The sequence below is a fragment of the Bos indicus genome, chromosome 4 (assembly GCF_029378745.1).
Source record: "Bos indicus isolate NIAB-ARS_2022 breed Sahiwal x Tharparkar chromosome 4, NIAB-ARS_B.indTharparkar_mat_pri_1.0, whole genome shotgun sequence".
Taxonomy (NCBI): Eukaryota; Metazoa; Chordata; class Mammalia; order Artiodactyla; family Bovidae; genus Bos; species Bos indicus.
In genome coordinates this window covers 52,146,319-52,174,087 of record NC_091763.1, presented here as the reverse complement: position 1 = coordinate 52,174,087, position 27,769 = coordinate 52,146,319, and the positions used below count along the sequence as shown (strand labels likewise).

The window sequence follows — 27,769 nt, the reverse complement described above, 5'->3', positions numbered from 1 at the left end:
AAGTGGAGAGTAAAAAAGTTGGCTTAAAGCTCAACATTCAGAAAACGAAGATCATGGCATCTGGTCCCATCAGTTCATGGGAAATAGATGGGGAAACAGTGCAAACAGTGTCAGACTTTATTTTTGGGGGCTCCAAAATCACTGTAGATGGTGATTGCAGCCATGAAATTAAAAGACACTTACTCCTTGGAAGGAAAGTTATGACCAACCTAGATAGCATACTGAAAAGCAGAGACATTACTTTGCCAACAAAGGTGCGTCTAGTCAAGGCTATGGTTTTTCCAGTGGTCATGTATGGATGTGAAAGTTGGACTGTGAAGAAAGCTGAGCGCCGAAGAATTGATGCTTTTGAACTGTGGTGTTGGAGAAGACTCTTGAGAGTCCCTTGGACTGCAAGGAGATCCAACCAGTCCATTCTGAAGGAGATCAGTCCTGGGTGTTCTTTGGAAGGAATGATGCTAAAGCTGAAACTCCAGTACTTTGGCCACCTCATGCGAAGAGTTGACTCATTGGAAAAGACTCTGATGCTGGGAGGGATTGGGGGCAGGAGGAGAAGGGGGCGACAGAGGATGAGATTGCTGGATGGCATCACTGACTCGATGGACGTGAGTCTGAGTGAACTCCAGGAGTTGGTGATGGACAAGGAGGCCTGGCGTGCTGCAATTCTTGGGGTCGCAAAGAGTCAGACACAACTGAGTGACTGAACTGAACTGAACTGAGAAATACATAAGATCCATCCCTCTCATTTTACCAATGAGGTTATTCAGACAGATTTGAAGAGGAAAACAGTTTGCACAAGAACACAGGAGCTACAATGTTATGTGGCAGCCTGGAGAGGAGGGGAGTTTGGCAGAGCATGGACACATGTTTATGTATGGCTGAGTCCCCTTTGCTGTTCAGCTGAAGCTATCACAACATTGTTAATTGGCTATACATGCATGCTAAGTTGGTTGTGTCGACTCTTTAGGACCCCATGGACTGTACCCCACCAGGCTTCTATGCCCATGAGATTCTCCAGGTAAGAATACTCGAGTGGGTTGTCATGCCTTCCTCCAGGAGATCTTCCTGACCCAGGGATTGAAACTGCATCTCTTATGTCTTTTGCTTTGGCAGGCAGATTCTTTACCACTAGCACCACCTAGGAAGCCTGTTAATTGGCTATGCTATGCTAAGTCACTTCAGTCGTGTCCGACTCTGTGAGACCCCATAGACGGCAGCCCAGGCTCCCCCGTCCCTGAGATTCTCCAGGCAAGAACACCAGAGTGGGTTGCCATTTCCTTCTCCAATGCATGAAAGTGAAAGGTGAAAGTGAAGTCGCTCAGTCGTGTCCAACTCTTAGCGACCCCATGGATTGCAGCCTAACAGGGTCCTCCGTTCATGGGATTTTCCAGGCAAGAGTACTGGAGTGGGGTGCCATTGTACCCCAACACAAAATTAAAAGTTAAAAAAAAAAACAAAAACACAGGAGCTACCCAGCTCCATATCTAGAATCCAGCCTTCTGACTTCAAATTGCATTCTACAATTTGGATACCAAAGAGTAAGTTATATCTTTCCTGAGACTATATCATAACCTGAATAAATCTCACAAGGTATATAAAGAAATTAAATGAAATTTTTAAAATGGAGACTCAGTACACTTGTATGGAAATATTCAGCAGTACTCAAAACTAACACTAGGTGTCATATCATTAGATTTGAAAAGCTAAACCTGATGAACACAGTAATATATTTGATCAAAAATTATCTGTCTTCCAAAACTCACTACAAAATTATATATATTGCATGGTAAAGTAGATTTGCTTGACTTGGTTGTCCCTACAGATTGGGCCAATATAATCAGTCAGTCCCTACCTCTGATTTGTGTTCTTAGAAGAGAATAGTATTTACTAAATTGATTTTTGTTAACTATTTGGGAACATCTTTAATTGTTCTCTGCATTTGAGAAGAAACAAAAATATCTAACGCTTCTTAACTGTAAAGAGACTCAGGGTGGCATAATAATTCACCTTTATGTTGTGTGCTTAATATCTGAAAGGTAGCATAGCTCCAGGGCAAACATAGAAATCTCTCTTTTAGATGATTTACAGAAACAGATACAAATATAAGTCAATAAATAGAGCTCTAACCCCAGCTGGCAAAAGACAAGATAGCAGGTTAAAGACCAGGGATACTAGGGAAGGATTTAAGCAGAGGAAGGAGACAATCCATGGCAAAGCAGATTAGGATGTGGGCTTAACATGCAGGGCATGTGGCAGAAAAGGTTATGAGTCCAAAGCCAGTTCAGGGACTGAAGGGCAGAGTGAAGAGGGAAACCTGGCAAGAGAAGGAAACAGGAAGGAGTGTAGGTAGAGATAAGAGGTACAATCTAGCCAGCCATGACTCTGCTCCTCCCTCTGAAGATGAGAACTTGATATAAGGGAAATTAGGGGACAAAGTCAAGGAAAGAAGCAATAGAATTAGAAAACCTTAAAAGGAAATTGAACCAATGAACTCACTGTAATTCTGGGGGAAATGAGAAGAGTGAGAGTAAAGAAATCAGAGTTCAGATCATAAGAGAAATTCAGATGAAAATATTAAAACCAATATATAGGCACGTGATATCACTTTAGCATTTGAGAACAGGAATTCCACAATCCGTGATAAAGTTAACTTGACTTGGTAAGTTTTACAGCAGATAATGCCATGCATGCTCCTGTTTTCTGATGTATGGACACTCAAGCATATCACTCTAGATGCCTAGGCTTATGCCTGACAGTCTATGATCCTATGACCCTAATGATCCTCCTAGGAGAGTTTTCAGATACTGTAGGAAACAGGTCATGCACCTGAAAAAAACAAGTGGACAAAGTTTGCCCTTGGGGAGTTATCCTTTTAAAGCCCTCTCACCTTTTTTAGGAGCCCATCCAAAAGTCTGTGGATCATTTGAAAATGTCTTTCCATAGCCCCTACTCCACACATTACAACATTCCACCAAATCTTATTCCCTTAGGGTATCAAGTTTCTAGTCTAACAAAGAAAAAGAAAGGTAATATGCTACCATTAGGTCTGAGGTTTATAACATGTAAACTTATGACTACACATTGGGCTAGCCCTGCATTACAAGAGAAAAACCACAATTACATTGAGAACACTTACAAAGTTAGGAAACTCATTGTTTCCTATGTGCATTTCTTCTTGTATTTATAGGAATCAGATTTCCAGTGTTCTCAGACTGATCCCTTTGGCTTTGCATTTTAAAGACAATCTTATAAAACTGGAGGAAACCCTGCTGTTTTCTGTCTGTATTCTTAGATCTAGGAAAATTAAAATAATGGCCAAAAGAATGCAGTCATAGTGTGAGTAAAAAGGATTATCTTCCCAGAGGCTTTTAAATCCCATGGAGTTACAGGGTGCCACAGAGAAGCCTTAGAGCCTTTTACTGGGGAAGGACGTACCCTGGCAAGAAGGGAAGATTAGTGGGTATGGCTTATGGCCCCATTCCCCTAGCTTTATTCTTCATTTATTTGTTTTATGCACTGAAGTTCACATTAAAAAAAATTTTTTTAACGGTTCTACAGGTAAATGTTTAACAGCCAACTTTCCAGAGAGTGCAAAAAACCCTGATCTTTAGTGTTTTTCCATTTTTCATGCTGTAAGTACTCCCAGTATGGCCAATTTCAAGCTGCCAACATGAAGGCTCTGAATGCAAACTTGGGAAGAAATGCACAGAGTCAGCTTGCACAAGCTGGTATGAGTCAGTTCCAATACACTTCTATACACCTCATTAATGAATGGATCAGAATTGGAACTCAGAACCATCACAATAAAGCACAATACTGTTACACATTCCAATAATCTTGGGCTAAAATTACCCAGATCAATGTCTAAATCTCATATGTAAAAATTTGAATTTGGACCATCTTTGTCATGGTGATTCAAACATTTCACAAGTAAACAAACGTTTAATTAGGCAAGTAAATGTTAGAATCATGTATTTAGGATTATCAGCTTCAATAGGAGCTTGGAGTTTGTTAGCCCAATAATGCTTACTAAGCCTAAATCCCTACTGTAATTGATTTTTTCAGCTTATGAGTAAATCCTCCCAATGACAGAAAATTTACTACTTCTCAGATTACCCATTCCATCTTTAGTTATGAAACACCTTTTCTTAAGTAAACCAAATATTTATCACCTTGAAGCTTTATCCATTTGTCATCATCAAGCATATGGAGCCAAGCAGAATAAGTAAAATTAAACATTCACATTAACAGTCTCTTGGCTGGAACACTAACATGCCTACAAGTTTTCTCTTTCCAGTTCAAGAACCCTTGATTTCTTTTAATTTTAAGCCCTATAGGACTTCCCCAGTAACTCAGCTGGTAAAGAATCCGCCTGCAATGCAGGAGACCCCAGTATAATTCCTGGGTTGGGAAGATCTACTGAAGAAGGGGTAGGCTACCCATTCCAGTATACTGGCCTGGAGAATTCCATGGACAGAGGAGACTGGCAGGCTACAGACCATGGGGTCGCAGAGTCAGACATTACTAAGCAACTAAACTACCACCACCTCCATCTGCATGAATAAGTCAGCAATTTGCACTATCTTAGGGTAGTTGCATTTGGTCAGGAGTTAGAACAAATGCCAGAAGATGAATGCCCATTAGCCTCAATTTCATGCTATATAACAAATCTGGTCCAAGGGTAGGATGACTAGACAAAGCTCTAAAACAACTCAAGGGTTTCAAATAGAGATCAAAAATCTGAGTGGATTTTGTATCATTATGAGGCACTAGGGTCTGGAGTGGAGCTGCTTTAAGTTCAAGGAAACCCTTGAGTGCAGAGGTTGAGACCAGGTAAACTCTGAGGCTAGTCTGAGCTCTTAGGTTTAAGCACTTTGATCACAGGGAGCCCTTTAGTTCCTGGTCACCCAATAAATACTGACTATGGCATATGCTGAGAACTTGGGTGCTCCTTGTGGGATACCTAATTGTTTCCCTGGAGGTAGTAATACTTTACCAACCAATGAAAACAAGATAAAACCCTCAAACTTAACCTCTAAACTTATCTAGTTCCTCCAAGGTGGAAGTTGAATGATGAACATAAAGGCAGAGCAAGCCTCAAATGGACACACTCCAAAATTTACAGGAGGTGACCTTGTTCCTGGATAAAGGAAGGAAGTGAGTATGGCCTCTTGTGTTCAGGGAGATTTGGGGAAATTCAGTTTAGGAAATGTGGACAGTCCCAAAGAAATCCTTGTCAAGGACAGTGTCACTCAGGAAAGGTAGAGAGGAATACATTTGAAATTCCCCAGGAAGTTGGAACTATAAAATGACCATGTATTTTTGTTGAGTGTGTAGTAAAGGGAAGATAAAAGGAATATTTAGAAAAGGGGTGGAAATACCATTTTATTCAGTTTTTATCATTTTATTTTAATGTTAGTAAACTTACAAAATAATCAGTTTTGAATCATTTTTCTAATGAAAAACTGAGTCTCAGAAAGGTAAAAGAGTGACCCAGATTTGTTTGACCCCCAAATTAATGCTTTCTTCCCATAAAAAAGAAGAGAGGATAATGGGAAGGAAAAAATGTTAACTGAGTTCCTCAGGTCAGTTCAGTTGCTCAGTCATGTCCAAATCTTTGTGATCCCATGAGCTGTATCATGCCAGGCTTCCCTGTCCATCATCAACTCCCAGGGCCTACTCAAACTCATGTCCATCATGTCAGTGATGCCATCCAACCATCTCATCTTCTGTTGTCCCCTTTTCCTCCCGCCTTCAATCTTTCTGAGCATTAGGGTCTTTTCCAATGAGTTGGTTCTTCACATCAGGTGGCCAGAGTATTGGAGTTTCAGCTTCATCATCAGTCCTTCCAGTGAATATTCAGGACTGATTTCCTTTAGGATTGACTAATGTAGACCAATTACTATGCTAGGCACTTTACACATGTATTTATTTTTATTATATACTCTTTACATCAACAGATATAGTTGGCATTTTTGTTCTGCTTTACATTTGTAACTGTGGTCTCCTGTGTAAGTTTGAGAGTCTGACAGCACATTAATCCCCTCCTGTCCCTTTTCACTCACCCCCAGACTCTCTCCCCTGATATGCTCAAGGTTTCTGGTCAGTAGCTAAAATAGTCAAAGGCCCAGACCTATTGATGTCTCTCAGACTACAACTCAAAAGAGCCATCTTTAGGCTGGGGAATCTTATAAGTGACATGAGAAGCACATTGCTCCAGAGTAAACCAGGGCTCCTGGTGCTGCCTCAAAAATGAGAGGCCACTGAACCAAGTAGGCAGACCAAGGGCTTCTCCTCCACCCCTAGAGGGCATTATTCTTCTTTTGTCCATGCTTGTATTGCCACTGCAGGATGCTCCATATCCCTAAGCTCTGTCAAGGAAGAAGAAAAGATATTTGTCCTCCTTGCCTTTAGTACAAAGTACTACAGTCACTGAGACTCCAAGCGAAACCACCTCGGGCTCAACCTTGCAGCCCTTTCAAGTGGTTCACAGAGAAATCTCGCCAAAGCTAAAGTAAGTTTCCCTTCACTTCCCTGAAACACTGATCATGACCTGCCCAGTAGTCCTCTCTTTCTTCACCCATCATTATTTTATTTTAGGAGTTGTATCATGTATTCCCATCCCTGGGTCTTGCTCAAGGAAACCCTGGTCCACTGTGATAGAGTTCCTGACTCGAATCACAGAAAAATTGGAATTGAGTGGCGACAGGGCACAGGCAGAAAGTTATCCTGGTCTCTTCTCTTTCTGGAGTCTTCCGTGCTCCTTATGCAAAATTACAAACTGAGCTACTCTATTCCCAAATAGTCATTTTTCATCTCATCTCAGTCAAGAAGAAAAAAAGTTGGCCTACCATATTGTCAGATTCTCCAAACATAGATGAAAAAAACTGAAGTTATAATAAAGAAAGAAAAAAGGAAGGAGAAAGAAAAAAGCATACCCAAGTCCTTTCAGCTAGTTAGTAGAGATTCAAACCTGTGTCTGATTCCACAGTAACATGTGCCTCAAAGAAAACAATCCTCTGAGATTCAAAATTCAATGTGTACCATTCATGCTTGTGGTACACACCCTGGGAACCCAGCCACCGTGCCATGAGAAGCTTAAGCCAATGGAGAGGCCCCTGGTAGGTACTGCAATCCAAGGTCCCAGCTGAGGCTAGCCTTTCAGTCTTCCAGCCCCCCTGCGATTCCAGTCACCCTCAGCTATTTGAGTCTTCCCAGCTAAGGCTCCAGACACAAAAGAATAAAGAATCCATCTCTGCTTGTGCCTTATGAATTACTAACCACCATAGAATCAGTGAGTACAGTAAGATAGCTGCTGCTTCACCCCCAACCCCAAAGTTTGGCGAGATTTATTATGCAGCAAAAGGTAACTGGGAAAATCATCAGAAGGACTAAGAGATCAAAGGCCTTAAAAAGTAAGGTTTTAGATCATCCTAAACAAACAGCATCAAAATGCTGGAAAGTGCATTCTGTCATGTAAGTTATCCAAGCACAAATCTCTCCATTATAACTTTTGGCTGAGGGACTCAATATGCACATTACTAGGTATTGTTAACGAAGTGTTGTTCATGCTGGGCTGGGAAAACCTTCACTGGCAACAGTGGAACATCTGAATGTGGAATTCTCTGCCATGGAAAATAGAAAAACCATTCTTCAGTGAAAAACACTGATCGTCTGGAAAAAAGCTTTATCAGTATCTTACTGATGTTTTTCACTTTCTTTGAGGCAAAAACAGTTTCTCTTAGGCCTATATGACATTCATAACTCTTAATGAAGAGTACCCTTTGTGCAGAAAACACTGAATAAAAGAAGAGAAACTGTCCAAATTGCAGAAAAGATTAGAAAAATCTATGAAGGGTAAGACAAAGACCTATAAATATGGAATTGACTTTCATATTTCTTGTTTCCTTAGCATATATAGAGTGTCATATATCACATGTGCTGAATATGTGCATGAATTTATGACTGAAACAAAACAAAATCAACTTCTGCTATTAAAACTCTTGGTTCTGTATAACTAAAATATAAGGATAAAATTGTTGATAGCCCTATTTTCATCATTTCTCTCTCATAGTAGCAAGCAGTTAAAGTCAAGCAGGACATATAACTTCATATATATATATTTATAGACTTGTAACCATATGCATTTATTTACAGACTGTCTCAGTTCATTTATGATGCTATAACAATACCATTGACTGGAGAGTTCATAATAGAACTTTATTTCTCATAGTTCTAAAGGCTGGGAAGTCCAGGATCAAGACACTGGCAGATTCGGCATCTGGTCAGAGTTCACTTCCTGGTTCCTAAATGGCTATCTTTTTATTGTGTCCTCACATGGTGGAAGGAGAGAGGAAGCTCCCTGGGGTCTCTTTTATAAGGGCATTAATCTCATTCCTGAGGGGATTAGTGCCCTTATCAGATTCCCCTATGGTCCCACCTGCAAATACCCTCATAAAGGGGGTTAGGTTTCCTCACATGAATCTGAGGCATACACAAACATTCAGTCTATAGCAGAGACTGTCTACTGTCCATAGTCAAACATTTATTCATGTATTTATTTATTAATGAAATATATACTGAACACCAACTGTGTCAGGTAGTACTGGAGTGGTGAATAAGAGACAAGATCCTTCTCCTCATTAACCTTACATTCTAGAGGAGAGAGTTAAATTATAAATAAGTGAATAAATATATGGCTGCTGAGGATTCAAGAAAAAAGCAGATTAGATACAAAACTTTTGAAACATGATGTCACACAGCAAAGAAGTAGAGTAGGTATTTGTTCTTCACCTGTCCAGAATATCACCTCCCTCCTTTTGAGCAGCTTGACTTCCATTTAAGTGAAACCTCTTGATCTTGAAGGAACAGCCACCTCCCACAATTGAAACCAATGGTCAAGAGCCTCCCTCTCCTCACCCTGTTGTAACAGGGAGGTGGGTGTATTACTGAGGTGCTGCCAATCAAGACTTTGATTCTTGATGACAGATTACTCACAAATCTCAAGGGTGGCAGGCTAACCAGGCCACATCTGTAAAGAGGATTTTGCCATTCATGATGGTTAATTTTATGTCAACTTAGCTAGGCAATGGTAGCAGATACTGGGTCAAACATTATCCTAGATATTTCTCTGAAGAGATTTTTTAGATGAGATTAATATTTAAGCTAGAACACTCTGAGTCTCTGAGTAATGTGGGTGTGCCTCACCTAACCCGAAGAAAGCCTACTGACCTCCCATTGAGACAAAGGAATTCTCCCAGGAGACTGCCTTTGGATTCAAGCTGCAACATCAATATTTTCCTTTATCTTTAGCCTGCTGGCCTACTCTGCAGATTTTGAACTTGCCAGCCTCCATAGTCATGTGAGTCAATCCCCTAAAATAAATCTCTCTGGATAGGTGGATAGGTAGGTAGGTAGACAGAGATTTGGATAGATAGATTTCTATCTCTCTTTCTCTGTCTCCTACTATGTACCTTGGCTGATGCAGGAAAATTGTAACTTTTGCAGCTTGTGGTCTCTTCAATATCTTTTGCTTAACATCATTTGCCTTATCTTCCTTGAAAAAGTCTCCTCATACCAGTAAATCACATCCCTACTTAGAACATTTTTGGCATCCTCACATTAATTCTGTGTAAAGATAAAAGGTTTCTTTGTCTCCCAGCTAGGTCCTTCAGAGCAGAGATCATGTTATATACCCTTCATGCCACCCATGGCAATCCTTCAAGATCTTACCCATGGTGGCTTTCCAGCAACGGTTTCTTGAGGTGGTGGAAGTGCAATGCTTGAATCAAAGACCAGCTTTCACTTTGAAAATGCATCTTTGTCCCAGTGAATTCTAAACATCTGAGCACATGATTTCATGCATGAAAATAACTTTTTAGCAAGTTATTTACAAACAGACATCCAATAAAGACAAAACATTGCAATGATTTTTCCAGGAACACAGTTAGCTAAAAGTAATCTGAGAAAAAGGCTACAATTGTCCTTATATTTAGTAAGCTGTGTTTTAAGCTGTTTGCCTGTGTGATTATCTATAGCCTTTTTCTTTCATTGAGACTACATTTTGTCAATATTTGAGGTGAAGATAGAAAAAGAAACTGGGATATCTGCCCACATATCCCTTACTGACAGTGAAAGGATAAAGAGAGAGGAAAGAGAACAGAAAGTGGGAAGGGCATTAAAGCTATTCATATCCATTCAGAAGGTCAAGAGACAGAATCAAAGATGCCAAAAGGAGACTGAGTGCATCATCTTGCTCGCTCCAATTATGTATTGCTGTGCATTAAAGAAATCAGATAAAGGATTGAGGCAAGTGGTAAAGGTTTATAGGCTGAACACAGCTAAGTTGTGATATTCAACACACTAATAATGAAGACCTCTTTATGAATTCCTCTTAAGAACTGTAGTTTTAAAGTATTCCTATTTAGGCAAAAATGTTCCCAAGGCAGCTCCCACTTCTCAGTGATTTTTATGAGCTTGAAATTAAGCTGAAGAATCACAAAATAAGAGGTTGCAGATATGAGTCCCACTCTTGTTTATATTTTTTTGAAGTTTTAGAAGTTGGTAAGGGGAAGCAGCAAAGAAAGAGGAAACAGCTGCTACTGGCAACTAATTCAAATTTTAATTAGTAAATTATTAATTATAATGGCCATAAAGTTAAAAGGATCAAGTTGATGAAAATTGCTAGGCTAGAGCCTAAGTAATAATAGTATGATGGTCTTATGTAGCCACTGAAAAAGGAAAATTCAGCTCCCATAGTTTTAAACTCTCTTCTTCAAACTTATTACAGAGACCATTAACCACCAAGCTCAAATGCAAAAGGCTATGAGACAACAAAGGTAAAATTTAAGGCAGCTGAAAGGGAACTTGGCTTCCAGTATAACTTATCCATTAAATTACTATCATCATGGACTCATTTTCACCACAATCCAAGTTACTGGCTTTTACTATGAGATTCTAATAGGCAATATAGGAAAATTCTTGTCCTGTTACAGAGCTCCAAACATGGTGATTACTCTATTTCAATGTCTTGTACACATCAACAGCAGTCATAAAACCCCATCATGAACAGTTCTCTGCATGTAGTGCCTAATAAGTGTTATACAATGTGAGTTTCTGTAATTGCTTAAAACATGGGCAAAACGAGGCCTTCAAAGAAATCAAGATCTTTAATGTGTCATTTCCAATTCTTATCCAAGAAGTAGGGCTTATACCTGGGCTTTAGGTATGTAAGAGCCACTGAGGCTTTGAACAACTAACTTTACCTCTCGAACCTCAGTGCTTTTATGAGCAAAATAAAGAGAGTAGTGGTAACAATAACAAAAAGATAATAGTAATAGCCAACACTTATATAGCTGCCACTATCTGCCAGGCACTGTTCTGAGTAATTCATAGGTATAACTTGACACTCAGAACAACTCTATGAGGCAGGTACTGGTATCAATGGCCCTCCTATCCCCACCACTCACCCCAGCACCTCCCCACCACCCTTCCCACTATGGCTTTAAGTCTTAGTCCAACCCAACTTCACCTTTTGTAAATATATGAAGCTGATCTCAAGTGGTGCCAGCTGAAGGAATAGGCCTAAAAATCTAAGAGAGAAAACAGCACCAGGACTCTACAAACAAAATGTATGTTTGTGGTACAATTAAAAAAAACATATAATTTGGTCTTTGCCCCTGGTTTCTGACACAAAACTCTAAGACCCTCGGAATTTCCTGAGTGATAGGAGTGTCTTGTTTTTCATAGCCAGCCCCTTTCTACTATACCTGAGTTGGTAAGGAGGTAACTCATAGTGGGCCCTGAGATAGTTTCAGAATGAGAGCTGTTCACCAGAAGTCCAAGGACATGACTAGAGGATTGAAAGTTTCAGCCCCACCCCTCAGGAAAGGGACAGGGGCTGGAGACTGAGTTTAATCAGGTCAATGATTTAATTGATCACATTTACACAATGAACCTTGAATAAAACCTCTTAAACGATGAGATTTGGGAAGCTTCCTGGTTGGTGAACACATTGAAGTGCTAGGAGGGTGACATGCCCAGAGGAGTGTGGAAGTTCTAGACTATCCATCCTGATACCTAGCCCTGTGTATCTCTTCCATTTGATGTTCCTAAGTTGTACTGATATCTTTGAAAATAAAACTGTAAGTATAGAAACTTCCTGAATTCTGTGAGTAGTTCTAGCATATTACTGAACTTGAGGAGCGGTCATACGAACCTCTGAACTTGTAGTTAACTGAGCAGAAGCGTAGATAGCCTGAGGACTCTATTTATAGCTGGTGTCTGAAGTCAGGGCACAAAATGTGGGACTGTGATAATTCCTTATAGTTAGTGTCAGAATTGAAATCTGGGACAGATGATTGATGCCAAAAAAGTAGAAAGTTGTTGTTGGAAAAAAAACAAAGAATATCCCCAATGACTAATTAATTAGCTAAATCAAGCTCAGTGGCAGAGATGGATAACTAAAATGAAGTGATATAATTTGCCCTGTAACTTGTAGAGTAACAAGTTACAGTAACCTGTATTTCTAGCATTTAGAAAAAAGAAACAGAAAATTCTTATTTATGACAATACAGGAATTTCCCCAGTCTCATTTGCCAAGTTCATCTGACCCTTCTTTCAATGAGAAGACATACCATCTGTTATTAAAGCTATGTTCCACGAGGAATGTGCATCTTCTGAAAACATCTATTTAAAGACTCACTCCTCATGAAAAAACAGATATACATATATTGAGAGGTTTATAAAAGCTTTTATGTAGTTATGAAAATTATTACAGTATTTCTTTTTAAAGTGTTCTCTCTACCAGCTATTGTCCTATCACCCACTGAAATATATAGCACTCTAAATATCTATAAAAAATAAAGAATATTTGGCCTTAAGTCACCACTTCTGTCTAAAATAAATTGACAAAATGTGAAATATTAATAGATGAAGGAGAAAACAAGAAAGAGACAGAGGCAAGGTGGGAGAGAGCTGGGGAAGGGGAAGGAGGAGAAAGTCTGCCTTCCCCTTACACTAGCCCACATAGAAGCAGGCTTCCCCATTGATTTGTAGCCATCCTTTTTGTCAGGTATTAATGTGATCTAATGAAACATCAACCTCTATTTTGATCTGTTGCTGCTGCAGCACCCTCAATTTATTAGGTACTTGCTTGCATTTCAAAACACAGCAATGCTTTGAAGGATGATTGGCCTCCTCTGATCAAAGCAAATCTCATTAGCTGGAATAACTTGACTTATAGCTGGCCTATAATACAGAATTGGAAAAAATTTTAATGTCTGTATAAAAATACCTACAAAGCCTTTCAATTATGTTTTTCTTCAAAAGACAAAAGGAAGATGGGATAGCTAAATAATTTCTTATCTAATTGAAAAACCTGGTACCTAGAAACTATTCAGAAATTTTTCATATAAACCAAAATAAAAGACTTTTGAAATACTATCACATAAACTGCAAAATCTTACTTAACTGATAATTATTTATAAAAAACAAGGAAACTGCATAGTTAATTCTTTTTAAGCTCACAATTCATAGAATTTAAATACAGTAAGTTCTTGGTGATTTAGTAATTGATAATTCAGAGATTTTTTTTTTAAAGGCCTTGTTTCTCTGGAATCTTCTTTTCTCAGCTGCATTTTGAGGCATTTTACTGCTTTTAGTCACAACCACTGAGTTTGAATAAGGAGTGTAAGACCTAGTTCAAATTTCCTACTCAGCGTTTATTTAATTACTTAGTAACTTGATTGGAAAAGTCCAAACCATGGACTAGCATGGGTTTCTAGATTCTCTGTTTCTTTATTTCATATTATTTCACTCTTCTTCTGTTACTGTTTGATAAGAAAAGAATGTTGGGGTTATTGGTAATAACTTTACAAAGAAAAATCTTAGCTATTTTCCTACTTAGGCAAAATGAAAAAAAAAAAGTGATGTTCAAATAACTTACTCAAATAGTCAATCAGGATAAGTTAAAAAGAAACAAGTGCCTCAATGCAAATGCTAGTTCACCTAAAATATTCTAATACTTGAATTTTTCTGTAATTTTGTCTTCGTTCTATATCTTATTTTTGTTAACTATTTTTTGAAAATATATAATTATGTGAACCTGGTGAACACAGAAATGATTAGCTTTCATCAAATTCTGGCACATGAGATGAGGAGCTATCCCTTGAAGCTTGAGAAAGCTATGATTTTATGACATATTACAATAAAGTTTGATTCATCAAAGTGGAAATAGATTCAAAAAATAAACATTCTTACAGAGCCATGGGCACTTCCCAGGTAGCACTAGCAGTAAAGAACCTGCCTGTCAATGCAGATGACGTAAGAGATGTGGGTTCGATCCCTGAGTTGGGAAGACACCCTGGAGGAAGGCATGGCAACCCATTCCAGTTCTCTTGCCTGGAGAATCCAATGGACAGAGGAGCCTGGCAGGCTCTGGTCCATAGGGTCCCAAAGAGTTTGACACAACTGAATCAACTCAGCATGCATGCACAGAGCCATTATGTACCACAAGCTAAAGTTACATATGTGTTAGAACATAAATATCTGAATATCTGAGATCTGTTATATATAAGATCATGTCATTCTTTTACAGTTCTCCCCTAGAGAAAATGCAAGAGGTCAGATTCAGACCTGTACATAACACCTTAAATGCTCATCCTGCAATGGATGGCAAAATTAGTAAACAGACAATCTTTGGCTTTGGCAAGTAAAATTCTAAGTTATTTTTTATGTCTCAGACCACAGACACCACTTCATATCAGAAATAGAACGCATCTTTTGTCTTGTTAAGGAAAGGGGAAAACAAACTCTAGCAATGAAATTAGAGAGTCTAAGTAATAGGTAACTTAGGAGCATCCAAGAACTGTATGTTTAATGAAATTTATCACTTAAAGACTTTTCTTAGCCAAATATGAACAACAAAATAATATAAATAAAACTTTTAAAAGAGATATTTAGAAAACAGAATATTCACTGAACATCTGCTTGATCCTTTAAATTTATGAGCACACTTCTATTTCTTTAGCTTGGAGAGATGCTGATTCCATTTCTAGAATATCCAAATCTAGAGTATCTCTAATAGAGTACAAAAGAAGCATGATACAAAGTGGTTTTTACATTAAAACTTGTGTATATTTGCCTTTCACGTATGTTAATCAGAATATTTTACTGGAACTTACATCACTAAATAGCTAAGCATATTCAGAAAACTAGTCTCCACAAGACTGAAGAATTCTCTAGTTTCTTCATTCTGACTCCAACTACCACAAAATTCCTCTTAATTGCCTGGCCAGTTTTCTGTACTTAATTTTACTTAAGCAAATACAATACATACTATGAATTTTTTTAAGTTTTTCTCATTTTTAGTAACTTTTGCAATGTGCACTGAAAATTATCAGTAATTGGGAAAGTTAGATGACAACTGCATTTAAATCATTTAATAAAACTGTATTGATTTAAAAGCATATTTGAGAATATATAACCAGGTAAATTCATTTGAAGATTTGCCACTGTTCTCATTAATTAAATAACTCAAAATTTAGACCATTAAGAACTTAGACAGAAATAGAATTTCTGCACATGGTCTGCAGCATCAGCTTTTGCCTAATAATTTCCAGTCTACCCTTCCTGACAGCCAGCCCTACTGATTTAGGATTTGCCTAGTCAGTCCCTACAATTTCATTAGATCAATACCTTGTAATAAGCCTCCTTAAATATTTCTACTGGTTCTGTTTCTCTGCTTGAACCCTGACTGATACATGCCGCAATGCTCTTGCTAACAACTCCCCAGCCCTCCCCATTCAAAATTCCCTACCCTATCCCCACTCCCACTATTCCTTTCTGAATATACTCCTTATATCCCATTCTCTGGTCGTCCCTGGCACCATAAAGGCAGACATATCATAGAAAAAGAGAAATACACCACTAATAAAGAAATAGACCAGAAGCCATTTTTAATTCTTCTACCTGCATATCATTATAAAAATTTTCAAACTATAGAATATTTGAAAAATTTTATAGTAAACACCTGTACAAGTTAGATTCTACTATTAACATTATACTGGTAAAGAACCCACCTATCTGCCAATGCAGGAAACACAACAGATGTGGCTTTGATGGCAATCGACTCCATATTCTTGTCTGGAAAATTCCATGGACAGAGGACCCAGATGACCTATAGTCCATGGAGTCACAAAGAATCAGACATAAGTGAATGCACACACACACATATTAACATTTTATTACAATTACTTCATATGTTATCTATTCATCCATGTATCCCTCTGCTCACCTATCAATCCACTTTATTTTTTGATGTCTTTCAAATTAAGTGACAGACACAAACACTCTTTTCCCTAAGTGCTTCAGCATCTACATCATTAATTACAACTGAATATTTATTTATAACTTTTTAAAGGAAGATTTAATATAAAACAAATGTCCAGATGTTAAGTGTACCATTTGATGACACTATATGTTGTTGCTATTATTTTAAAAGATTTTATATTTTAGAGCAGTTTTAGGTTCATAGCAAAATGGAGAAGAAGGTAGAGATTTCTCATATCCCCTCTACCCCCACATATGCATAGCCTCCACCATCATCAATTTTCCCCACCAGAGTGGTACATTCATTACAATTGAGCCTACACTGACACATGATAATTACCCAAAGTCCATTAGGGTTTACTCTTGGCATTGTATATTCTGTGGGTTTAGACAAAGGTATAATCATGTGTATCCATCATTATAATATCATACAGAGTATTTCCACTGCCCTACAAATCCTGTGTGCCCCACCTAGTCATCCTTCCTCCTCCCCAGTCCCTGGCAACCACTGATCTTTCTACTAGTTTTGCCTTCCTTTCAATGAGTTTTGACATATGTATTCAACTATGTGATCTGAACTTTATCAATGAGTTCAGATTGATAAAGTTTATCATTTATATGACCCTAGAGTTCCCCTTTGTTTTTCCCAGTTCGTCTCTCCTCCCTAGAAGCAATTACTCATATGATTTCTTTTCATCCAGATATTAGTTTCACTTTTTTAAGAATTTCATGAAAACAGAATCATCAGAAGATGTATTCTTTTGTGTTTGGCTTTATTTTTTTAACTAATTTATTTAATTGGAGGCTAATTACTTTACAATATTGTGGTGGTTTTTGACATATATTGGCATGAATCAGCCACGGGTGTACATGTGTCCCCCATCCCAAACACCCCTCCCCCTCCCTCCCCAACCAATCCCCATGGGTTGTCCCAGTGCACTGGCTTTGAGTGCCCTGTTTCATGCATCAAACTTGGACTGGTCATCCATTTCACATATGGTAACATACATGTTTCAATGCTATTCTCTCAAATCATCCCACCCTTGCCTTCTCCCACAGAGTCCAAAAGTCTGTTCATTATATCTGTGTCTCTTTTGCTGTCTCATGCATGCTGCTGCTACTAAGTCGCTTCAGTCATGTCCAACTCTGTGCGACCCCATAGACGGCAGCCCACCAGGCTCCCCCGTGCCTGGGATTCTCCAGGCAAGAACACTGGAGTGGGTTGCCATTCCCTTCTCCAATGCAGGAAAGTGAAAAGTGAAAGTGAAATCACTCAGTCATGTCTGACTCTTAGTGACCCCATGTACTGCAGCCCACCAGGCTCCTCCATCCATGGGATTTTCCAGGCAAGAGTCTTGGACTGGGTTGCCGTTGCCTTCTCCATCTCATGTATAGGGTCATCATTACCATCTTTCTAAATTCCATATAAATGCATTAATATACTGTATTGGTGCTTTTCTTTCTGACTTACTTCACTCTGTATAATAGGCCCCAGTTTCATCCACCTCATTAGAACTGATGCAAATGTGTTCTTTTTAATAGTTGAGTAATATTCCACTGTGTATATGTACCACAACTTTGTATCTGGCTTCATATGTTCATTGTAATGTTTTGGAGATTCATCCATGTGGTTGCATGTATTAGTTGTTTATTCTGTGTTGCTATTGAGATGCAATTCATTGTATGGATAGACCACAGTATGCTTGTACATTCTCCTGCTGATAAATATCTGGTTTGTTTCTGGCTATTACAAATAAAGTTGCTATGGACATTCTCATATTAAAAATAAAATAAATAAATACATAGAAATCTAAGATTTCATTACAAGTTCCATTTCTCACATGAACAAATATTTATTAGACAGCTATGTATAAAGCACTGTTCTAGGTACTGATATCAAGGAACTTGAAATCCAACATTAGAACAAACTATGTACATAGATTATTACTGTTCAGTTCAGTTCAGTTCAGTTCAGTCACTCAGTCGTGTCCAACTCTTTGCAACCCCATGAACCACACACAGCATGCCAGGCTTCCCTGTCCATCACCAACTGCCAGAGTCTACCCAAACCCATGTCCATCAAGTCGGTGATGCCATCCAACCATCTCTTCTTCTGTCATCCCCTTCTCCTCCTGCCCTCAATCTCCCCAGCATCAGGGTCTTTTCCAATGAGTTAGCTCTTTGCATCAGGTGGCCAAAGTATTGGAGTTTCAGCTTCAACATCAGTCCTTCCAGTGAACATCCAGGACAGATCTCTTTAGCATGGACTGGTTGGATTTCCTTGCAGTCCAAGGGACTCCCAAGAGTCTTCTCCAACACCGCAGTTCAAAACCATCAATTCTTCAGCACTCAGCTTTCTTTATAGTCCAGCTCTCACACCCATACATGACCACTGGAAAAACCATAGCCTTGACTAGATGGACCTTTGTTGGCAAAGTAATATCTCTGATTTTGAATATGCCATCTAGGTTGGTCATAACTTTCCTTCCAAGGAGTAAGCGTCTTTTAATTTCATGGCTGCAATCACCATCTGCAGTGATTTTGGAGCCCAAAAAAACAAAGTCAGCCACTGTTTCCACTGTTTCCCATCTATTTGCCATGAAGCGTTGGGACCAGATGCCATGATCTTCGTTTTCTGAATGTTGAGCTTTAAGCCAACTTCTTCACTCTCCTCTTTCACTTTCATCAAGAGGCTCTTTAGTTCTTCTTCAGTTTCTGCCATAAGGGTGGTGTCATCTGCATATCTGAGGTTATTGATATTTCTCCCGGCAATCTTGATTCCAGCATGTGCTTCTTCCAGCCCAGCGTTTCTCATGATGTACTCTGCATATAAGTTAAATAAGCAGGGTGACAATATGCAGCCTTGACATACTCCTTTTCCTATTTGGAACCAGTCTGTTGCTCCATGTCCAGTTCTAACTGTTGCTTCCTGACCTGCAAACAGGTTATTGTTGAAATGCCACAAGAATGATCTGAAACTGAATTTATCTCGAGAGGCCTCAGTAGAAAGAATATCAGTGGATGAGTCTACAGAAGTATGTTTGGACTACATTTCAGAGGGTTTTAATAGAGTAGGAGGCTCTCTACTGACTCCAGCAAATATTGAAGGAAATAACTGAAAGGTTTTGAGCAAAGAAGTGATGACCAGGATTACATTTTAGCTAGACTCTTCCAGAGGTTATCTCATATTGAAAAGAAGATAGCCTAGAATTAAGATATCAATTTGATATCAATTAACATATCAATATCAATTTATATCAAATAAGGTATCAATAAATATCTTAATTAGAATTAAGAGATCAACATCTCTTAATTGCCAACATCCATAGGATCATAGAAAAAGCAAGAGAGTTCCAGAAAAACATCTACTTCTGCTTTATGACTACAACAAAGCTTCTGACTGTGTGGATCACAACAAACTGGAAAATTCTTCAAGAGATGGGAATGCCAGACCACCTTACCTGCCTCCTGAGAAATTTGTATGCAGGGCAAAAAGCAACAGTTAAAACTGGACATGGAACAACAGACAGCTTCCAAATTGGGAAAAGAGGCTATAGAAAAAGGCTCATGGCCATGCTCTTCACCAAGCAAAACCAGGCTCCCATCACATATTTGTCTTCTGCTTTGCTGTCAATTTGTATGCAGGTCAAGAAGCAACAGTTAGAACTGGACATGGAACAACAGACTGGTTCCAAATAGGAAAAGGAGTTCGTCAAGGCTGTATATCGTCACCCTGTTTATTTAACTTATATGCAGAGTACATCATGTGAAATGCCAGGCTGGATGAAGCACAAGCTGGAATCAGGATTGCTGGGAGAAATATCAATAACCTCAGATATGCGGATGACACCACCCTTATGGCAGAAAGCAAAGAACTAAAGAACCTCTTGATGAAAGTGAAAGAGAAGAGTGAAAAGGCTGGCTTAAAATTCAACATTCCTGCCTGTAGATCCATCTGCTGCACACACTGGGGTGTCCCTCCAGGACCTCGATTCAGAAAGGGGAGGTTTCAGTGACAAATCTGTGGCCTGAAAGAGGGTCTTCACCTGACCATACTGGGCACCCTGATCTCAGACTTTCGGCCTCCAGCACAGCTCTCTTGCATCTGTGACCTGGACATGTGACCTGGGCCTGACCTTTGAGTTGTGTACACACCAGACTTCAAATCAGTAGCTAGAGATGTGAAGAAGCTGAGACTAAGAGATCAAGCCCTGAGCTTCTGGAGTGGTAGCACTGACTCCAACACCCTAGACTACCAGAGAACTAACCTGAGGGAGTATCAGATAGTGAGAACTCACACAAAGGAAACCACTTGAACACAAGATCCAGCATGACCCAACCACCACTAGCACCCTGTGCAGGACATCTCATCTAAACAACAAACAAAACAAAAATAAAAACCCAATCATCAGCAGATAGGATTACCACCTCACTCAGCCTTGCCCCTCAGAGGAAAAATGAACACACAAACAAGCAAACAAACAAACAAATGAAAACTCAGCACAAATCTCACCCTATATGAAGCTTACACAAACCACTGGGCCAACTTTAGGAGGGCAGAAACCAAAAGGAAGAAAGAATTCAACTTTGAAGCCTGGGAAAAGGAGACCTCAAACCCCCAAACTTTAAAAAAATAATGAAAAAGCAGAGAAATACTACACAAATGAACAAACTAGAAACACAGAAGTCCAAATAAATTAAGAGCAAATAGGCAAAATAACTGAAAAAGAATTCAGAATTAATAATAGTAAAGATGATCAAAAATCTTGGAAACAAAATGGAGAAAATGCAAGAATCAGTTAACAAAGACCTGGAAGAATTAAAGAATAAATATACAGAGACAAACAACACAATTACTGAAATTAAACATACTCTAGAAGGAATCAATAGCAGAATATCTGAAGCAGAAGAACAAATCAATAAGCTAGAAGATAAAAGGGTGGAAATAAATTCTGAAGAGCAGAATAAAGTAAAAAGAATGAAAAGAACTGAGGATAATCTCAGAGACCTATGGGACAATATCAAAAGTACCAACATTCAAATTATCAGGGTCCCAGAAGAAGAAGAGAAAACGAAAGGGTATGAGAAAATTTTTGAAGAGATTACAGTTGAAAATGTCCCAACATGGAAAAGGAAATAGTCAATCAACTCCAAGAAGCATAGAGTCCCATACAGGATAAATCCAAGGAGAAACACGCCAAGACACATACTAATCAAACTAACAAAGACTAAACACACAGAAAGAATATTAAAAGCAGCAAGGGACAAGCAACAAGTAACATACAAGGGAAACCCCATACGCTTAACAGCTGGTCTTTTAGCAGAAACTCTGCAGGCCAGAAGGGAATGGCAGGATATATTTAAAGTACTGAAAGTGCAAAATCTACAACCAAGATTACTGTTCCCAGAAAGTATCTCATTCAAAATTGACAGAGAAATAAAAAGCTTTTCAGACTACCAAAAGTTAAGAGAATTCAGTACCACCAAACCAGCTTTACAACAAATGTTAAACGGACTTATATAGTCAAGAAATATGAGAGAAGAAAAAAGATCTACAAAATCAACCCCAAACAATGAACAAAATGGCAATTAAGAAAATGAAGATATATATCAATAATTACTTTAAATGTAAATGGATTAAATGCTCTAACCAAAAGACACAGACTGTCTGAATGGGTACAAAAACAAGACCCATAAATATGCTGTCCTCAAGAAACCCACCTCAGGCCTAAAGACACATATAGACTGAAAGTGAGAGAATGCAAAAATATATTCCATACAAATGGGAAGCAGAATAAAGCTGGAGTATCAACCCTCAGATCAGACAAAGTAGACCTTAAAATAAAGAATATTACAAGAGATAAGGAAGGACACTACATAATGATCAAGGGATCAAACCCAAGAGGAAGACATAACAATTGTAAATATCTATGAACTCAACATAGGAGCACCTCAAAACATAAGACAAACACTAACAGATATAAAAGGAGAAATTGACAGTAACACAAAAATAGTAGGAGACTTTAACATCCCACTCACACCCATGGACAGATCATCAAAACAGAAAATTAATAAGGGAACACAAGTCTTAAATGACACATTAGAAGAGATGGATTTCATTAATTTATTCAGGACATTCCATTCAAATGCAGAAGAATACACTTTCTTCTTAAGTGCATGTGGAACATTCTCCAGGATAGTCTACATCTTGAGTCATAAGTCATACCTCAGTAAATTTAAGAAAATTGACATCGTATCAGGCATCTTTTCTGACTACAACACTATGAGCTGCTGCTGCTGCTGCTAAGTCACTTCAGTCGTGTCCTACTCTGTACAACCCCATAGACGGCAGCCCACCAGGCCTCACCATCCCTGGGATTCTCCAGGCAAGAACACTGGAGTGGGTTGCCATTTCCTTCTCCAATGCATGAAAGTGAAAAGTGAAAGTGAAGTCGCTCAGTCGTGTCCGATTCTTAGTGACCCCATGGACTGCAGCCTACCATGCTCCTCCGTCCATGGGATTTTCCAAGCAAGAGTACTGGAGTGGGGTGCCATTGCCTTCTCCCCAACACTATGAAACTAGATGTCAATTACTAGAAAAAAACTGTAAGAAACACAAACTCATGGAGATTAAACAACACGTTTCTAAATAACCAGCAGGTTACTGAAGAAATAGAAAGAGAAATCAAAAATTTTCTAGAAACAAATGACAATGAAACTCGACAACTCAAAACCTATGAGATGCAGCAAAAGTAGTTCTAAGAGGGAAGATTATAGCAATATAATCCTACCTCAAGAAACAAGAAAAACATTGACTAGACAACCTAACTTTATACCTAAAACAACTGGAAAAAGAACAAAATCCCCAAAATTAGTAGAAAGAAAGAAATCATAAAGATCTGAGCAGAAAAATATGAAAAAGAAAGAAACAGTAGTAAAGATTAAGATCTGACAGACTGCCTGATGAACTGTAGACGGAGGTTTGTGACACTGTACAGGAGACAGGGAGGAAGACCATCTCCAAGAAAAGAAATGCAAAAAAGCAAAATGTCTGTCTTAGGAGGCCTTACAAATAGCTGTGAGAAGAGAAGTGAAAAACAAAGGAGAAAAGGAAAGACATACCCATTTGGATGCAGAGTTCCAAAGAATAGCAAGGAGAGATAAGAAAACTTCCTCAGCAATCAATGTAAAGAAATAGAGGAAACACTAGAATGGGAAAGACTAGATATATCTTCAAGAAAATTAGAGATACCAAGGGAACATTTCATACAAAGATGGGCTCAATAAAGGACAGCAATGGTAGGGACCTAACAGAAGCAGAAGATATGAAGAAGAGGTGGCAAAAATACTCAGAAGAACTGTACAAAAAAGATCTTCACGACCCAGATAATCACGATGGGGTGATCACTCACCTAGAGCCAGACGTCCTGGAATGTGGAGTGAAGTGGGCCTTAGAAAGCATCACTACGAACAAAGCTAGTGGAGGTGATGGAATTCCAGTTGAGCTATTTGAAATCCTAAAAGATGATGCTGTGAAAGTGCTGCACTCAATATGCCAGCAAATTTGTAAAACTCAGCAGTGGCCACAGGACTGGAAAAGGTCAGTTTTCATTCCAATCCCAAAGAAAGGCAATGCCAAAGAATGCTCAAACTACTGCACAATTGCACTCATCTCACACTCTAGTAAAGTAATGCTCAAAATTCTCCAAGCGAGGCTTCAGCAATACGTGAACTGTGAACTTCCAGATGTTCAAGCTGGTTTTAGAAAAGGCAGAGGAACCAGAGATCAAATTGCCAACATCCATTAAATCACTGAAAAAGCAAGAAGAGAGTTCCAGAAACACATCTATTTCTGCTTTATTGACTATGTCAAAGACTTTGACTGTGTGGATCACGATAAACTCTGGAAAATCTGAAAAGATGGGAACACCAGACCACCTGATCTGCCTCTTGAGAAACCTGTATGCTGGTTAGGAAGCAACAGTTAGAACTGGACATGGAACAACAGACTGGTTCCAAATAGGAAAAGGAGTACATCAAGGCTGTATATTGTCACCCTGCTTATTTAACTTATATGCAGAGTACATCATGAGAAACGCTGGGCTGGAAGAAGCACATGCTGGAATCAAGATTGCCGGGAGAAATATCAATAACCTCAGATATGCAGATGACACCACCCTTATGGCAGAAACTGAAGAAGAACTAAAGAACCTCTTGATGAAAGTGAAAGAGGAGAGTGAAAAAGTTGGCTTAAAGCTCAACATTCAGAAAACGAAGATCATGGCATCTGGTCCCAACGCTTCATGGCAAATAGATGGGAAACAGTGGAAACAGTGGCTGACTTTGTTTTTTTGGGCTCCAAAATCACTGCAGATGGTGATTGCAGCCATGAAATTAAAAGACGCTTACTCCTTGGAAGGAAAGTTATGACCAACCTAGACATCATATTCAAAAGCAGAGACATTAATTTGCCAACAAAGGTCCATCTAGTCAAGACTATGGTTTTTCCTGTGGTCATGTATGGCTGTGAGAGTTGGACTATAAAGAAAGCTGAGTGCTTAAGAATTGATGGTTTTGAACTGTGGTGTTGGAGAAGACTCTTGAGAGTCCCTTGGACTGCAAGGAGATCCAACCAGTCCATCCTAAAGGAGATCTGTCCTGGATGTTCATTGGAAGGACTGATGTTGAAGTTGAAACTCCAATACTTCGGCCACCTGATGTGAAGAGCTAACTCATTTGAAAAGACCCTGATGCCGGGGAGATTGAGGGCAGGAGGAGAAGGGGACGACAGAGGTGAGATGGTTGGATGGCATCACTGACTCAATGGACATGAGTTTCAGTAAACTCTGGGAGTTGGTGATGGACAGGGAAGCCTGGTGTGCTGCGGTTCATGGGGTTGCAAACAGTTGGACACAACTGAGCGACTAAACTGAACTGAACTGAACTGAACTGAAAAGCTGATTCTTTGAGTTGATAAACAAAATTGACAAATCTTTAGCCAGACTCATCAAGAAAAAAAGAGAAGAATCAAATCAACAAACTTAGAAATGAAAAAAGAGAGGTTATAATGAACAATGCAGAAATACAAAGGATTATATGAGACTATTATAAACAACTATATGGATAATGGATATATCTGGAAGAAAATGGATAATCTGGAAGAAATGGACAGATTCTTAGAAAAGTTCAATCTTCCAAAACTGAACAAGGAAAAAATAGAAATCATGAACAACCCAATCACAAGTACTGAAATTTAAGCTGTGATCAAAAACCTCCCCCAAAAAACAAAAGCCCTGGACCAGATTGCTTCACAGGAGAATTCTATCAAACATTTAGAGAAGAGCTAATGCCTATCCTTCTAAAACTCATTCAAAAAACTGCTGAGGAAGGAACACTTTCAAACTCATTCTATGAGGCCACCATCACCCTGATACCAAAACCAGACAAAGACAACACAAAAAAAGAAAACTACAGTCCAATATCACTGGTGAACATAGATGCAAAAATCCTCAACAAAATTTTAGCAAACAGAATTCCGCAGCACATCAAAAAGTTTATACACCATGACTAAGTTGGGTTTACTCAAGGGATGCAAGGATTCTTCAATATATGCAAGTCAATCAATGTGATAGACCACATTAACATCATGTCTGACTCTCCGCAACCAATCCATGGAATTCTCTAGGCAAGAATACTGGAATACTGGGATACCAGAATACTGGGTAGCCTTTCCCTTCTCCAGAGGATCTCTCCAACCCAGGGATTGAACCCAAGTCTCTCACATTGGAGGCAGATTCTTTATCAGCTGAGCCACAAGGGAAGCCCCCATATTAACACACTGAAAGATAAAAACCATATTATAATCTCGATAGATGCAGAAAAAGCCCTCGACAAAATTCAACAGCCATTTATGATTAAAACTCTTCAAAAAAATGGGCACAGAAGGAACCTACCTCATAATAGTAAGGGCTAGATATGTTAAGCCTACAGCAAGCATTATTCTCAATGGTGAAAAACTGAAAGGATTTCCCCTAAGATCAGGAACAAGAGAAGGGTGTCCACTTTCAACACTATTATTCATCATAGTTCTGGAGGTCCCAGCTACAGCAATCAGATAAAAAAAAAGAAACAAAAGGAATCCAGCTCGGAAAAGAAGAAGTAAAGCTCTCACTGTGTGCAGATGACATGATACTGTACAAAGAAAACCCTAACGATAGTATCAGAAAATTATTAGAGTTCATCAGTGACTTTAGCAAAGTTGCAGGATACAAAACCAATACACAGAAATCACTTGCATTTCTATATACTAACAATGAAAAATCAGAGACAGAAATTAAGAAATCAATCTCATTCACCATTGCAACAAAAAGAAATAAATATCTAGGAATAAACTTACCTAAGGGGACAAAAGAACTGTATACAGAAAATTATAAGACACTAATGAAAGAAATCAAAGATGCCATAAACAGATGGAGAGATATTCCATGCTCCTGGGTAGGAAGAATCAATATTGTGAAAATGACTATACTACCAAATGCAATCTACAGAGTCAATACAATCCCTATCAAATTATCAATGGCATTTTTCACAGAACTAGAACAAAAAATGTCACAATTCACATGGAAACACAAAAGACCCCAAATAGCCAAAGCAGTCTTGAGAAAGAAGAATGGAGCTGGAGGAATCAACCTTCCTGACTCCAGATTATACTACAGCCTTCCTGACTCCAGATTATACCAGATTATACTGTAGCTTATTTACAGTCATCAAGCCAGTATGGTACTGGCACAAAAACAGAAATATAGACCAATGAAACAAGATAGAAAGCCCAGAAATAAACCCATGCACCTATGGGTACTTTATTTTTGACAAAGTGAAAGTGAAGTCATTTCCAACTCTTTGCGACCCCTTGGGCGGTAGCCTACCAGGCTCCTCAGTCCATGGAATTTTCCAGGCAAGAGGACTGGAGTGGGTAGACATTTCCTTCTCCAGGGGATCTTCCCAAACCAGGGATTGAACCCAGGTCTCCTGGATTGCAGGCAGAAGCTTTACCATTTGAGCCACCAGGGAAGCAGGAGGCAAGAATATACAATGGGGCAAAGACAGCCTCCTCAATAAATGGTGCTGGGAAAACTGGACAGCTACATGTAAAAGAATGAAATTAGAAAAATTCCTAACACCATACACAAAGATAAACTCAAAATGCATTAAAGACCTAAATGTAAGACCAGAAACTATAAAACTCTTAGAGGAAAACATAGGCAGAACACTTGATGACATAAATCAAAGCAAGATCCTCTATGACCCACCTCCTAGAGTAATGGAAATAAAAACAAAAGTAAGTGGGACCTGATTAAACTTAAAAGCTTTTGCACAGCAAAGGAAATGATAAGCAAGGTGAAAAGACAACACTCTGAATGGGAGAAAATAATAGCAAATG

General features: G+C 38.8%; 1 long non-coding RNA gene across 2 annotated transcripts in view; it reads right to left on the bottom strand.

The window, feature by feature from the left end:
* Positions 1-27,769, bottom strand: part of LOC139182710 (uncharacterized) — a 266,009-nt gene that overhangs the window by 225,256 nt on the left and 12,984 nt on the right. For both annotated transcript variants that reach the window (XR_011566237.1, XR_011566238.1), the window contains exon 2: positions 16,080-16,177. This is a non-coding gene — a long non-coding RNA (uncharacterized lncRNA). The remainder of the gene's footprint in view (positions 1-16,079; positions 16,178-27,769) is intronic.